The following is a 16,408-nucleotide window of genomic DNA, read 5'->3' on the forward strand; positions in this document are numbered from 1 at the left end:
GTCTCTGTCAAGCTTTAGAAAGAAAGTGAGCAGGAGGAATAAAGTTCCAGAGGAAAGAAAGAGAAGGGCATATAAAAGGCAAATCCAAACCCGAAAGGAAAGAAAGTGAAGAAGAAAGAAAAAGGCAGGAGGGGGGAAAGACGATAATAAAAAAGGGTGAAGGCAGCCCCGGGAGGCTGGGCCTCGTCCCAAACCATCCGTCTTCATTGTCTCTGTGTGTGCAAAAGCAACTCGGCATAAGGAAAAGCCACTATTGGAGCTGCGGCTTTATTTTATATCCTATACATCAGGAGGGAGGCAAAGCTTTATTTTCGCCAAGAGACAGATATTTTATTTCTCTCTTACGGTTTTATGTGTGAGAGATGTCAGGTTGCCACAATGGATGGCTAATGCATAGGCAAGAGGAAGCCGTGTTGGCATGCTGTGTGTCATGGGGTCTTGGGGGGGTGAGCGGGCCTGGGATTTAGGGCTGATGGGACACTCTGGGGGATTTCTGCTAAAACATCTCTCTTCATAAATCCAGAAGCATGGTCAGCTCAACAGGGAGAAGAAGGAGTTTTAGAGGGAAAAGAGTTGGGCTTAGTAATAAATGAACACACAAAGGAACTGCTTACCTTCCAACAGGCTCGGCAACGCGGGCAAGGCGGCCCTGTGGAATTGTAGAGACCCACACCCCAACACACACACGCCATTCACAGGGAGGTATTTTCTCACAGAATCCAATGTCATTTTGCTTCTTTTCCCTGCTTTATATTTTTCCACCTTTCTCCCCCTTCACCAGAAATATTTTTTTCACCTTGTCAGAGCCTTGGGGGGAATGAGCTATTAATTTGCAAATCATCTGATCTGTGAAAGGATCAAGAAGCCTGTTTTTCACCATTAAATCCTATGTCTTGAGTGGACACACATATGCACACAAGAGCCCATCATGCTGCGAATCTTGGGTGCGTAGGTGCCAGATTTGAATCCAAGAAAAGCACCTGGGCACTGTGGCCAAATTAGGCCTTAGATCCCAAACTGCATAATGTCCATATTTTTAATCATGAAGAGAAAGGGGAAGATGAGGGGACAAAGAGACAGAGAAGGAAGTGCGTTAGTTGATATGTTCTATTCACAACTCAGCCTAGTGTGCCCCACTCCCAACCCCCCAAAACCGTTTCTTACAAGAGTTGTTTTTTCTACATTCTCATGTCCTACCCTTTTGACCTTTTGATTTTGTGGTCTGTATCCACTGTGGAGCAAAAAGGTAATCATGCTCTTTTCCCCTCCTTGGGGGTGGGAGGTGGCACCAGATCTCTAGACAGTAAACATGGGGGACCTGGTCACACTGTCCTTAGCTGTGGCCTTTGGGGAAGACACTTAACCTTTCTTGGCCTCAGTTTCCCCATATGTAACTCAAGCGGATTAGGCTAAATGATCGCTAAGGTCTCTTCCAGCTCCGACCTCCTTGACAGAATGAGATAATGTGCGAAACACTTTGTAAACGTTAAAGCCAGACGAATGCCAGGGATTGTTATTACGATTCTAATCAATCCTCTTTTCTCCACATGGATCTTGGCTGTTTAGTGCCAGCAAGCAGACTAAAGAGGGCCGAGAGTGAGGAAGCTTAGCGGAGATGGAAAAGCTCTGTGGCGTTGACAGAAAAAAACCTTGCATCTCCAGAAACACTGTCTATGCGTGTGCCCCCTGAGGCCTGGTGGGAAGAGGTGGGGAAGAAGAGGAGGCCTAACTTGGTTCAACCTATTTCAGTCTACAGGAAGGCAGGGAGTATATTTCTTTCAAAGCACTGTTTGTCTCCAAGTTTGTCTCCAAGTGACTGACATAGGAACCTGATGTGAAGGCAATTTGTGATTGTTTTTTCCAGGAAGAAAGGAAAAAGCAAGGTGTAGCTGATTAGCAAGTTAATTATTTCAGTATCCCAAGGGTTCTAGTGCGGTGGTGAGTTGTCCAACCCTGGTGTAAATTTCACAGTCCATGCATTTCTTGGTGGGCACCTGGGGTGCTGGGGTCTGTCTCTCTCTCCATCCACCTGCCTTATGTCTTCCTGACACACCCGGGAGATGGGTAGCGGCTGGGATGGTACATGGTGCAGTGTACATATTTGGCCTGGGCTGCAAGTGGGGGGGGGGGGCAGCAAACAGAAAACAGAGTGTTGGAATCCTCTACCTCTGCTGAGTGTTTAATTATCTGGCCCTTCCTTCTTCTTTTAAAGAAATCTTTTATTTAATATTAATGAAATAGGTTATCAGAAAGTGGAGTTGCTGTGAGGTTATTTCCCCAAACTAAGCATGGAAAGAAACTGGCTTTGAGGGGTCCCCTTTCCTCTTGCTTCCTCCTTGCCCTGGCCAGCTCTCCAATGCTCATATCTGCTTGCCCAACTCTGGCCACCACCTGGTCTGCAGCAGCCTCCTCTAGTCTGACTTCAAGATCTGATTTGCCCTTTGGGGAGGGGAGAGAGGACTGTGTGGTCAAACAGACACCTCCCTAAGAGAGATAAGTTGGGGATGTGAACACCGGCCGCAGCATTGCAGCTTCTGCCACTCTCTGCTCTCCAGGCTGTTAGGCCCAGCCCACTGCTGCTCCTCCTGAGATGGACGAAGGGAGGGCTCCGCAGTTTACTTAAGGGTGGTCCCATCTGCTAGGACTGGCCTTTCATAAGGGGAGGGATTTATGCAGTGTCCTTGTGCACAGACCAGGGATTTGCCTGAAAACCTTGGGCCTCTGAGAATATTACTGAACGCTAAAATGTTCAGCCACGGAGATGATTCATGTTTTGTCTGCGTGGGCAAGGGGTGCGCATATGTGCATGTATGAGTGTATGGGGGTCTGTGCTGGGGTGGGGCATGCTCATTGATGGATGCTTTTTACCATTCTTCCTTCTAATCCAAACATTAGGAAACTTTCTTTTTTCTTTTGTGTTCATTCAGGAGACAGCCCACGGCACCAGGTTCTGGAGAGCCAACTTCCTGACTTCAGCAGTGTGAAGATGATACAATACTTTTTGGTGGGCATTCATCTGTCCCCCAAGCAGGTTGGCTGATATCCTGGGCGGAGAGTGGCTGAGGGCTGTCTGGCAAGGCAGTTCTGATGACTGTTTTGTTGCGCTGGCAGAGGATCTGGGGAGAGGGGGGTGGGTCCAAACACTGTTCAAGTTAGACTTGGCCATCTTACTTCATAGGCCTCAGGGATCTCAGTAGGAGAGAAGTTAGAGAAACTTAGAATGCTAGGAGGCAGCCTGTCTCAGTCTTGACACTGCCGTACCAAAATGAAGCGCAGGGACGATAAAAAGGATCCTAGAGAGTGGGGCTTTGAGGTTCCATGTGGGATCTTGGTCTCCACTCCTGGAGATTACAAAGTCCTTTGCAGGTTTTGTAAAGACTTAGATGTACCATTTATTCATAATCCTTGGGAAGTAACTACAACCTCTTTTCACTGCTGGAAGACTGGTAAGGGCACATTTTTTGCTTGTATGACCATCATTTGTGGTTCTGTCTTCTTGCTCATGATCCAGGTTGGACTTGTAGATGAAGATCCCAGCCATCCCAGCTCCTGAGTTTTTCTTTTCTCTCAGACTTTTCATAATTTAGCCAATATTCTAGGCTACTGGCCAGCATACATTTTGAAAGATGAGCTGGCAGACCTGTAACTATGTGAAAGGTTTTTCTCATTTGGGCTAAAGGGAGGATATAGTTTCCCCTTAAAAAAGAAACAGGGAACCATTTCTATGAATCTTTTAATGAAGGATTTACTACTAATTTGATTAAGTTCAATGTTCTTTTTATTCATTCTGAATCAGTAACTTTGTCAGTAAACCCAAGGGTCTATAAAGCCTGTAAAAATGCTTCCTCTGGTCTTTCTTTTTAACACATGCTGAAGCTTGGGCCTGCCTCTGACAAAGTGGGGAGGAGCAGAAACATTCCAGAGATCTGGCCTTAGAGTGTTATCTATTTCCCCCACCGCAAATCCTCACTCTCCATTTTATCTCTATTACAAATGCAGAGACCTCCTAGGGAAGTGTGAAGGGATGGGTTTTAATCAGGTTTGGAAAGGGAATAAGTGGAGCCCAAAGAAAGATGGGGACAGTTGGAATTTTTAATGATGCTCCTCTGTTATACTTCTTGTGTGTTGTATATTATACCCCACATATCATGCATTTATCGCAGTAATTTACAGTGTATAGGATGGCATCTGCCAAATGCTGCTTGGCCAAAACAGTGTTAAATAAAATTGTTAAGAAATGCTATCAGGGCCTTGCATGGGTTATTTAATTCTATCAATGATAAACAATGCTAATGTGTAGCATCTCAGCAGACATGATATCATGTTTCATTTATATATGCCGAGATATATTTAAGCATGAAAGATACAGTTTTCCAACACATACGTTTCCCAATGATTACTTAGGAGAAATGTGATGGAAACAGCAGAAACCTTTTCCCCTCCACATAAATTCGCACCCTGCACACACAGACTGCCAGTCACGCACATTCGCGTGGCCAGCCAGCTATGTATATATTGTCATATACATGCCTCCATTGGTAAATGTAAATGTAAAGTCTAAGTGTTGATCCAGTTTTATGTACTTGTATACAATTGTGGACACATATACCAGTGTTTTAGAATCTTTGGTACATTTACACATATTTTTCTCACCCACCTACCCTGTTGCATAGATTAATGTTCACATGAACACACATTCCATCCCACATGTAGATATTCACATGTACACAGGTAAGCATCCTCACTGATGTGTCCGTAAGGACAAGTGCCGACATATAGGAGAATCCTCTGCACAGACTCTACCCACATGTGCACATTTGCGTACACATACTCCTACACCCCTGCTCTGGGGTATATATACACTGATACTTCATATGGCCAAGGTGTAACAGTTGCCCTGTTACTCGCAGAGGCCCTCAACTTGATGGAATTTGAATTTGGGCATTTGCTCTGTATAAGCCCTGGGGCCTTCAGGTTCGGAGGCCTGGAGGAGCAGGGACAAAATGCCAGCCTGCCTGGCCTCCGATGAAAATAATAAGAAAATGTGGGGCTAGGTAGCTGGTCTCTGCAGACAGAGATGACTCCAAAAGAGGATCAATCTTTTATTTGCTCTTTTAACAATGGAGTCAAGATACCTGTGTGGTCTCTCTGGTCCTGTTTTACTGCTAGTTATCTGTGCAAGCCTAGATAACCTGCTCTCTGGGCCTTAGTTTCTACCTCTGCAAAGTGAAGTACTAGTCCAGACTGGTGTTTCTCAGCCCAGCTGTACAGTAGGATCATCTCAGGAGCTTTTTAAAAATAAAGACACCTTGGCTCCAGCCAAGACCAATTAGATGACAATCTCTGGAAGTGGGTACCCAGCATCTTTTTTTTTTTTAGTGCCTTGGATGATTCTATACTCACCCAACACTGGGACCTGCTGGCCTAGATGGTCTCCAAGGCCCTTCTAAAACTCTAAGCCATTGAGGACCTTTTATATATAAAGCAGTGTGCAGGCACCATAGCACTCTACTTAAAGTTTAATTTGCTTGCAGAAGATCACAAAGTCATTAAAATTTTTCTGCCTTCAGTTTAGGAAAAGGCTAATTTTTGAAGGGACTGTATTTATCCTGGAAAAACTCATGCCTACATTTCCAGCTCTCCATCTCTGCGTTCCCTTCCATCTTTGTTCCAATCTTCATCTCTCTCAATCGTCAAACATTAATTATATGCCCTATATGCAAATACCATAACCTGACACCTGATAAATGTGATAGATACCTTGCCACCTGCACATACTTCCTGTCTAGCTCCTCACTCAACCTGTTGGGTAGCAGAGTATTTTTAGTAAGGTAAATGATAAGGCAGAGGCCTCCAGGGGCACGTTTTCTCCCTCCCCCAGCCCTGAGTCAGAGAATGCCAGCCCCTAGGCCCATGCCCCAGTTCCAGAGGCTGTGCGGTGGCTGCAGAAAGCCTTGAGCTGCATGTCCTAGAAAGCTGCTCTCAGATTTTGGACCTTTGGGAATCCTACCTTAATATTCTCCAACAACTGCTCCCCAGGCAAAGCCAGTCCAGTCCCCCTTGAAAACAAATCTGCTCGTAGCCACTCGCACCTGGCAGAGGAGGCTGATCCCAGCTGAGGCATCTCATCTGCGTGGCAAGCAGAAGGCAGAGCTGAGAGAAGGGGGCTGCTGTGCCTGTGAGCCCCTTTCTCTGGTTGAGGATGCTGAAAAGCATGTGTGGGGGCGTTCTGCCTTTCACCTGGGGTAGGATGGAGGAGGAGGAGGGCTCATCCTGAACGAAGGGCCTCTAATTCTCCTTCTCCTACCATTCACTGAGGTTGATGTTTGGGGCCTTCTAGAGAAACTCAGAATAAGTCTGGTTCTCTACTTCCCACCCTCTCTCTTTCGCTCTGCTGGCCTGCTGACAAGGCAGGCCAGGCTGGGTTGATTTTCTCCTGAAGGCATTTGCACTAGTTTTCTTTGGGAAAGTTGACCTCTTTAGTTTCAGCTCTAATCCTCTCATCCACTCATGCTTACTGACTATTTCTCCATTTGCCCGCTTTATTTTTGTCCCTCTCTTTCATTTTTGTCCCCTTCCCCCAACAATACACAAAGTCAGGTTTGGCCCCCAGGGAGCCCACACAGAAGGGCTGCTGACTGAAATGAGCACCTCATGCTATGCCCAGTCCCCTTCCTCCCCTCCCCTCACTTCCCTTGCAGGGAGGGCAGGCTTGGTGCTGAGGGAAGAACCCCTCCCTGCAGACAGAGACAGCACAGGATCCTCCGATTCCAAATCTAGATCCAGAGTCCAGCTTCCCACGCCTGCACCGCTTCCCAGGGACCCCTCCCCTTGGGTCTGGGGAGCATCACACCCCAGGACGTGATGGATCCCCCAGGCACCTTCAAAGGACTCTGCATTTGTTTGCAATGTGGACCTTGAATCCTGCTCTGGTCATAAATGTTGTTTATTTTGACTAGGACCTACTGAAAGGGGATTGGGGGTTAGAGAGGACAAAGAGAGGATTCCTAGGGAAGATCATAAAACCATTAGCTGGGCAGGGCTTTTAGGGGTCACAGGGACGTAGAATTTTCTGTCTGGGAGGAACATAGGCCATTAGGAAGGTCAGAAATGACCACTTTGTCAGCAAAAGGCTACTAGGGCCCACATGGGGCTAGGGTGGGGGGCTTTGGGCCTTTTTCTAGAAAGTGGACACAGGGTATGGGGGCATGACCCCCCAATAACCTTACACCAGGTGGGGGAGGCCTTTAGTTGCTGAACATGATGGATTTGCCCTCCCAGTGGGAAGAGCCAGTTGCTTGAATGTGCAGGGGAGCCTCTTGTTCTGGTGAATGGCACAGCTCTGGGTAAAGGAAAAAATTCTGCTTCCACCATTATCTTGAGCAGCTAGTATGTAGCCAGGCACTATGCTTGATGCTCTTACGGCACCTTCAAAACAATTCTGGAAGAGATGTTACCTCTGTTTTTCCAATAAGACAAACTCAAACTCAGAGATGGTAGGAGGTTTACCCAAGGTCACACAGCATTCATTGACTGGTAAGGCTGGGAGTAGATCAAAGGATTTGGAGTCTTAAACCTAATTACCTTCGCATCTCCCCTCCCTTCCACCATCTGCCATGGTCTCCTACAGCCAGAGAGACCGAATGGGGTAGGATTTCCTTCCCTGTACAGTTTGTGTTAAGCTAAGGAAAGCTCAAGAGCAAACCTCATTCTAGTAAAAGGGAGAACAGCAGAGTCTCTGGCACCTTCAGTCCCTGGCACAGACCTAGCTCACTTGGCAGAGAGCATACTCCCATAAATCCAGCCATGGCCACAAAACCATCTTGGGTGTCCTTTATTTGCTGAGTGACTCAGAGCAAGTCATTTTACCTCTCTGAGCCATATCTCCTGGATCCATCTCTAGACCTGAGGTCTTTGTGGAAGGTGAAAATTTGTGGAGGTGGTGGCAAACTGATTCCTTGCGAGCCTGTCTTTGATGTGATAGTTCCAGGGAGTGGGGAGAGAAGAGACTTGGATTCGCTCTCAGGCTGACTCAGATCATGACAAAGATATCTCACAAGCAAAGGCAAGGCTTGCTAAGATCCCTGCCAAGAACACAGGGGTACTGTGAGCCAGGGCAGAGGCTGGGCTGGGAAGAGACAGCATAAGCAGTGAGTTCTTCCCTGGTCCCCTGACTGTGTAATCCAGTTGCTCAAAGAATGGAAAATCCCCTTCTCCTCCTCCAGCGTCCTCCCCCACAAAGGCCTCCTAACAGACCTGATGGCTTTGGGGCACTGATCTGCCCAGACATCACTCTGAGAGCAGGCTGGCCAGGGTCCCAATCCCAGCCACCCCTCACAGGAGATGGGGACGGCTGGGAGGGTCCTGGGACTTGTGGGGAGATTTCCTGCTCTCTGGCCTACCCTAAGGATCAGGGACACTGACGGGCCTCTGTGCTGAGGGGAACTTCAGGGAGGGAGTGGGGCACAGGCCTGCAGGGAGGTGCGCAGGAGGCTGGTTCTGGGGCAGGGGGGCCTTGGGCGGGGCTTATTGTTAACCAGCCCCATCAGTTCATCCACCATTCTCCTGTCATTTTTATTTGAGGACAGCTCCCTGCCCAGCACCCTCACCTCCCCACCCCCTACACTTTCACTCATCCATCCCCAGAGCAGCTGACAGCTGCCCTGCGGGTGAACTCCTGATCCTCCTGCGCTTGGAGAGATCCTGGGGGTGCTCAGGCCAGAGCGTGTCCCCTTCCAGCCCCCAACATACTCAGTCCCTCAGGACAGTGCCACCCGCTTCCCCTGAATCATAGCCAGAGAGAAGAAAGGAAGTAGGGGGAGAGCAGATGGAGAACCAGGAGGATGAAAGAGGAAGAAAGGGCGAAGGCCAAGAAGAGGAAGGACAAATGAAATGGGAACAGAAGTGAGGGAGGACAGGGAGAAGGAGGAAGGAAGGGAGGAGGGTAAATAAAGGAAGGCAGGCAGGGCAGGGAGACTGGAAAGAACCCCCAGGGAGCCGGCACCCTTGGTGGCTGAGGCGGGGAAGCCCAGGGGAGAGGTGGGCTGAGCGTGAAGAGGAGGGGCTGCCCAGACAGGAGGGCGGCTGAGCCCCACACACCGAGTTCCCAGCTCTGGGAACGCAGCCCTCCCAGTGGTGAAGGAATTCACCTCTATGCCACGGACCATGCCAACGGCCATCCCGGCTGTAATTAGGGGGTGGCTGGGGCTGCGAGGACGGCCCAACGGAGCCCTTCAGTCTCTCTCTCCAGCCCACAGCTTCGTCCTGCCACTTCTCTTTGGCTACAGTGCCCATTGAGAATGGGTCATAATTATTGGGTTTTATGATCTTATGATGGACCAACTGGGCCTTAAAGACCAAATGCTTTTTATCCCCTCACTTTATAGAAACTGAGGCCTGGAGAGGGGAAGAAACTTGCCCACAATCACATTGTGAGTTAATGGGGAGCCCTGCCTTTGATGCTGAAACAACAGACAGAGAGGAACAGGGCAGTGGGTCAGTGGGGTGTCTCTCTGTGGAGGGCCGGCATTCTATCCCCCTGCTGGGAACACTGCCGTGGTATTTTGTATCGTAGCTGGGGGAAAACATTTATAATTATGATAGCATATTCTGAACACCTACTATATGCCAGGCACTTTGGCACAATAAATCTTCACATATATCCTGTCAGGTGGATATCCCATATCCTGCATCAAGGCCCAGAGAGGTTGAGTAACTTGCCCGAAGTCACACAGCTAGGGATTTGAGCAAACCCCAAGCTCAAATGAATGCTGAGTCCCTTATGCCATGCTCTCTTGGTTGGTGACTGCTCATGCTCTCCACCCTTGCCCATTCTCTAATCCCCCCATACTCCATAGATTAGATCTGAGATCCTCCCACCCCACACCTTGCTGTATGGATATTATGTTGTCATGGAGAATCCAGCTGGGAGGAATCCTCTGACCATGTCCCAATGACTCCACCAAAGACCCCACAAGGACAAGGGTAAGGTTCCCTGAGACTCTGTGTGATTTATCTGGTGATATTGTTATTTTATGGGATGGGCCAAAGAAGTGACAGAAAGCAAGTTTGCTGTAAATCTCTCTCCATCCCTTTCCCTGTGTGTATGTCCTCTGCTGGGATTTATGGTGGAAAATGTTCAGAGCTAGGGACTTGGGGCTTGGGTTCAGGCTTGGGGTGGGAAGGCAAGGGGCAATACATCTTCCTCCTCTGAGGCCTGCTAGCCATGTGTGTACACGTGTATGTGTGCACTACCCATGCTCCATCACAAGCCTGCAGTGCGTATAGTCCGCCAAATCTTATGTTAAGACCTCCATAGCCCTCAACTGGCTCTGTGGGCAGAGTGCACTGCCTGCCCTAGAGGTGTGTTTGGGGGCCAACCCATAGGCTGGTGCCCCATATGTCCCTCCCTCACTGGTGGGCATGAGTTTCTGAATCATGTCAGGAACCTGGGAGCAGAGCCCACCTGGGAACAGATGTGCAATGACTCTAAGGATGGAAAGGAGGGAGGTGTACTCCATGGGGCCATGGGTCACGGGGTAGCTGGAAAGGAAGCTTCTCCTGGGTACTTTCTGAGATGGGGAGACAGTAGGAGAGCAGCTTTAAGTTTGGTCCCTGTCCCAGTGGAAAGCAAGTCCCAGTTACACTCTAGGGGAAGCTGTCTTGGCCTGCACTGTGGACCACTGAGTTCGAGCCTGGCTCCCTGGAGAGATGGAGCAAGATGCTGCAACTGTGACTGCCCATGGGCATAGAGCCTGGAGCGTGTGCCTCTCCTTGCTATAGGTCTATGCCAAGAGGTGAGCGCGAGGTTACACACTGAGAGGGTGGATGGAGACCCCCTTTCACACTGCTCTACCCACTGTGAGCTTTCAGGGCTGTGAGTGCTGGAGCTGTTTGTTCTGAGCTGAGCTTGGCCAGCTCAGAGGCCAGCAGATGCCTAGAGACAGCTCAGCCCAGAGAAGGAAGGTGGGGGGAAGGAGTGGGAAGCAAAGAGTTAAATAGAGAAAGGAAAGAAGAGGAAGGCTAGGTAAGGCCTTTCCTGACACCCCTACCCCCATCCCCTCAGGCCTGTCCCTCGGCTGAACCCCTTCTGAGATCCATCACTGGGCTCTTTACACAGGTCTGGTGGCCTCCATTACTGGTCCTCTCCATTGCAGGGAAACTTCTCCAAAGAATCTGTGGCACCTAGAGGACATGTCGGGCATCCCACAACTCCCCACAGTCCCAAGTCCTGTGTGCAGAGTCTTAAGGAGGACTCAGTGAATCCTGGCTAAATGAATCCAGGAGAAAAGAGGAGCTGTCACCCTTTGAGTGACTATCAGGTCACTCCCCCACCCCATCTTTTCCCTGCTCCTCTCCTGGCTGCCCAAACCAGGGCTAAGCTGTGTCTCCTTTTAAATACATGGAATTATCTATTACAATACTTCAATATTTATTACATTGATTTCGCTTTAAATGCTTTGTAAATCATAGCAAAAAATAATGGCCTTCCAACAGAGAGTCATATACCGTAATCAACTGGAAGAAAGTCGGCATTGTAATTTAAAATAAAAAAAAATCCTTATGTGAGTCTCTCCTTTAAATTAAGAGACAGGACGTGATTCAAATAGTAAGACCCAAGTGAGGCTGGTTTTTCTTGGCAAATTAGTAGAGGTTTTAACTGGAACTGAAAAGGTGTTAAGGTGGAACACTGACCTTATTAGACCTTAATTATTTTCTGTTGTTACATTCCTGGAGCCAAGGTTTTTTTTTTTCCGAAGTGGCCATGTAAAGTCTCATCGCAGGGACTCTTTGGCTTTACAGAGATATCACTTCTCAAGAGGCATTAGTGGGAAAAAAGCAGATACTTCACCTGTGTCCCTTTTTGCCATCCCAGTTTCCAGGTTTGGAGGTAACATTCTTCTTACACTTAGCTCCTTGGTGGCAGCCTCTCCCCAGGGACCTGTCCTTTGCTGATTGGTGGAGCCAGTATCCATCTGGCCCACAGAGAGGAGGGGAGTGTGTGCATGTGCCTGTGTCTGCGTGCATGTGCAAGTGTGTTTGTGTGTGTGTGTACGTGTACGTGTGTGCGTGTGTACTGGTTGTGGGGACACAGCAGGCAGCACTTCCTTCATCTTTCACTGCAACCTTCCTGTCTACCTTCCATGGCCAAATTTGGCAAATTATCAGTCCCAAAGCTAGCCAGACCCAGTCCAAGATGCCCACAACCCTGGAGATGAACATACAGGGCAAATCCCCTCTAAATGGAATTAATGTGAGTAAATTGTGTAGCACTGTGCCTGGCATGTGGTGGGCATCCAACAGTGGTGGTTTTGTTTCTGCTGGAAGGAAGGGCAGTTAGAAAAAAGTCTTTTTCACTTGCTTTTAGATCCTCCCCAAACATGTCCCACTGGTCCTGGGGAGTGGGATGCAGTGGTGGGGAAGAAATACTGAGCCCAAGAAGCCCTAGTGCAGCCATCCACTCCACAGCTACACACCCCCTCCTGGAGGAGAACCCACCTGAGCTTTTCTTATTAAATGCAATCAGCTCCATTCCTCCCACTGGCCTCTAAATTGACTTTGGATTTGATCAGAGTGAGGGTGGGACCCTTTAGGCTATCATAGGTGGGAGGGTGCCCCAAAGGAAGAGGGGAATCAAGGCCTTATTTGGTTGCCCACCAGCCACGGCTGTTGAAGCATAATACTAGAGAAGGTGGGACTTGTATTTTTCAGAGCATATCCAAAATCCTAGAATGTTACATCTGAAAGGGCCTGAGAGACAATCTAGGCAGCCTCTCTTGGTTTATAAAGGAGACTCAGGCAATTTGAAATGGTCAAACACCCTGCCTGAGAGCCCATGGTGGGACAGAGTTGAGATAGTGAGGGAGAGGTCATCAAGGCGGCAGGCGCCGTGGTCTCTGGCCTGGGGGAAGCCTGGAACCTGCATGTCTGAAGGTCCACCTTGGACCAGTCTCTTCTTGGCATGGGCAGGCCAATCTCTGTTCCTGGCCAGCTGGAGAGACTCTTCCCCAACCCTCCTCATGTCTCTCATCACTCAGAAAGGCCACTGATGAAGGAGCTTTGTATGTTGTGAAGCGATATACAGGAGAGAGGGACTGTTGTGGCCAGCCTGGGCCTGGAGGTCCAGATGTATAGGCGACTTAGTAAGACTTCCATTTGTGGGTTCAGATTGAATTTTGTCTCCTCTCCTACATTCCTTGTGGCTTAACCCCAAATTCTGCCCTGCCAAGGAATGGGACAAAGGAGAAAGCTTAATCCTCCCGATAACATGACTGTAAGATAGGTAGATAGGTATTATTACACCCATTGTTACAGATAAATAAACTGAGGTCCAGATAGACTAAATATCCTGCCTTCCTCTTTCTCTAGCTGCTAGGAGGCAGAAGTGGGATATGAACCCAAGTCTGTGACTCTAAAGACATTAAACTCTCAACGGGGAGGGCAATAATACACAGTGGAATGCGAGCTCCATGAAGGCAGGATTTATACATGATTTGTTCACTGCTATACCCCTAGGCCCTGGAATAGTGCCTGGCACACAGTGACCAATAAGTATTTTACAATAATGAATGTCAACTTTAATGGAAGGTTTGGTGTAGTCAAAATGAGTTAGGAATAACAAGTTATTGGGAGCTCTATCTTACATCCCAGTTTCATAGAAGGTTCTGGCAGTGGAGAATTTGGGGTAGCATTTCATTATTCATGGTAGCCCCTTCTGGCTGTTTTTAATATATCCAGTTACTATCAAGACAGAGATTTGGGCCTTAGATAGTAGTTAAGTGAAAAGTAAATAAAATTAGGAAATGGCAACCTTAGCAGTAAAGTAAAATATCCATACAGACATACAGATTATAGTAAAATGATGCCATAGAAGCAAATACTGTCTTGCTCCTTGGTAGAGCCTGTGAGAAGACCTTATGGGTAAGAGAATACTGCCTATTTTCCTAATCAATGCAGCCTTTAATTTTTATCTAAAGATACTGGCCCTTGAAGCAAAAGGAACCAACCCTTCACTCAGCCAATTTTTACTGAGCACCTACTAGATGCCATTCACTGGGTTAGGCCCTGGCAGGTACAGAGATGCCCAAGGGATGGCCAATGGTCCTCAGGAGCACTGTCAAGGTCTTGGGACACCACCTTCAGGGCAGCTAGCCTCATCCAGGACCTTGCTTGGTCCAAATTGGCTCGTCCTTCTCTCCTCCCTGGTGCGTGCAGAGTCTACACCTTGCTCTAGGTCAGCCCAAGGGTCTCTCTCTCTCTCTCTCTCTTTACCCCTTCCCACCCGTACTCCTTCCCCATCCTCCACCCCCAGCTCCCTGGCCAACTGAGAAGGTGCAAGAGGGAATCTGAGAGAATCTGTGCTGTTTGTTTTGGGTTCAATGGAATCTCATTTACACGTGTTAATTGCAACTAATTGGCACTAATTGGATGAACAGGAAACCCTCTGGGAACACTCATACCTTTAATTTGTAGTAAATATCATTAATTAACATATGCTAATTAGAGCCAATTAACATTGATTAAGGATTTCCAGCTACTTGGAAAGTACAACTCTGTGTCCTCTTTTGGTTGCCTGAAGTCAGCACAAAATATGATATGTGAAGTGTAGGTGGGCAGAGGACAACCCTCTGGCTGCACTTCCAGGTGGGGAGGCATCACAGCCTTGGCAGCCCACACCTGAGCTGGGTGCTTAGCAAATGGCACGCTGCCCTCTCCTCCCTAGGGCAGCGGGGCCTGCAGGGGAGGGGCTGCAAGGTTAGCACTTCAGGGAATGGGAGGGAACAGACAGTGGGAAGGTCGGGTGTTGGGATGTCCTTCTCTGGGCCTGGCCCCTCAGATGGGCTCAAAGAGGACTAGATGTCAGCCTGGTAGGGGTGGTGGGGCTGCTGAGACCAGGCAGTGTTTGGACTCCTCCACAGACAATAGAGGTTGAGACACTCATCAACCTGCATCTTGTTTGGCATGCATGTGTGCACACATGCGTACACCCCTCCTCCATCTGACAAAGGTGTGCGAATGCTGCCCTCCTCTATCTGACACCTCCTTGGCATGACAGGTGTACAGATGGTGGGACCACCTCTGTCAGACATCTCCTTTGCCCAACATCTTGGGATGTTTTTACTCAAGACTGGGATGCTATTCAAACTATCCATCGTATTGGTATCAAATAAAAAAAAAAATCATTTGCCTGGGAACCAGAAGGCTTTTAGGTCTGCTTCCAGTTCCATTACTAACTAGCTATGAGACTCTTGGAGTTCATTTAAATATATACATATACATTGTTTTAGTTTAGTCCAATTACATAAGAAATAAGTGTTTATTGCAGACAACCCCGCACCCACCCCCACTACCCGCTCCAGGGATTGCTTCTAAGGCCCGCCCTGCCTTTCCTTTTCAGCAATATTCACTTCATTGTTTCATGTCCAATGTCCATCTTCACCAACAATCTACAAGTTTCCTGAAAACTGGGTTCAAGTCTGGCTTGTTCATTGTAGCACTTCAGAGGCACTAAAAGTGCTGCTATTATGTTAAATAATATGTAGGATGAGGAAAAAATTTTTGAATGAATGAATGAACACATAAAACCATGTGCAACTTTGATCACCACAGAGAAAACAACATTCTGGATTTGTGTGTGTGTGTATCTATGCTTATGTATATGAAAAAAGTATATGTTACATATATAAAGTGCACATAAGTATATCTAGCCCAAAAGGCTTAGTGCAGTTTTTGCTTTAATAACTACAAAAGTGCTAAAACTTTAAAATCCAAAGAAATAATTTGAAACTTTAATTACTTAGATTTATTACACTCTTGTTTAGTTTTGTGAATTGTGAACAATACATTTTTAATTTTAGGTGTCTGTTTTAGTCCCACTGAATGAAGATAGTGGTGAGTCAAAAATTAAAACTAAAATTTTATTATTAAAAATTCACAAGACTAAATATGTGTATTCCTGCCAGCCCTGAGAACTGTTCTCCTTCAACCACTGGGTAAGTCACTAAGTCAATCTGTGGAATGGAGCCCGTGTTACCTGCACTATCTAATTCTCCAAGCCTCTCATGCGGAAGGATGTGTGGAATTCATAAGCCAAGGAAAGGGGGATTCTCCAGGCCACCTGAGAAGGAAAAGTCTTTTGGCTCTCAGATCTGAGCTTCTGGCTCTGATGGAAAGAGATGGGGGCCTAGGTGGGACAGAACCTGATGGGAATTCTCACCTCCAAGGGGACCTCTGTGATAGATACTTACCTAGATGTGAGAAACCAAGCTGCGCTGGAGGGGCTTGAGGTTCAGAACAATGCAAATTCAAGTCTGGAAATTTCCTCACAGGGGAAAGTGGATTAAAAGCCCATGCTGCGGGGCAGACTGTCTTCCAAATGTTTTACATGCATTCATTCACTTACTCTTCC

General features: G+C 47.7%; 1 long non-coding RNA gene across 3 annotated transcripts in view; it reads left to right on the top strand.

Moving 5' to 3' along the window:
• Window positions 1–16,408, top strand: part of LOC108406740 (uncharacterized) — a 53,095-nt gene that overhangs the window by 5,734 nt on the left and 30,953 nt on the right. For 2 of the 3 annotated variants that reach the window (XR_012130628.1, XR_012130629.1), the window contains exon 2: window positions 2,928–3,031. This is a non-coding gene — a long non-coding RNA (uncharacterized lncRNA). Of the gene's footprint in view, window positions 1–2,927; window positions 4,274–16,408 lie in introns of those variants that run through there. The other variant, XR_012130627.1, reaches the window with a different exon arrangement.

This window comes from Manis javanica, chromosome 4 (assembly GCF_040802235.1).
Source record: "Manis javanica isolate MJ-LG chromosome 4, MJ_LKY, whole genome shotgun sequence".
In the NCBI taxonomy this organism is placed as follows: domain Eukaryota; kingdom Metazoa; phylum Chordata; class Mammalia; order Pholidota; family Manidae; genus Manis; species Manis javanica.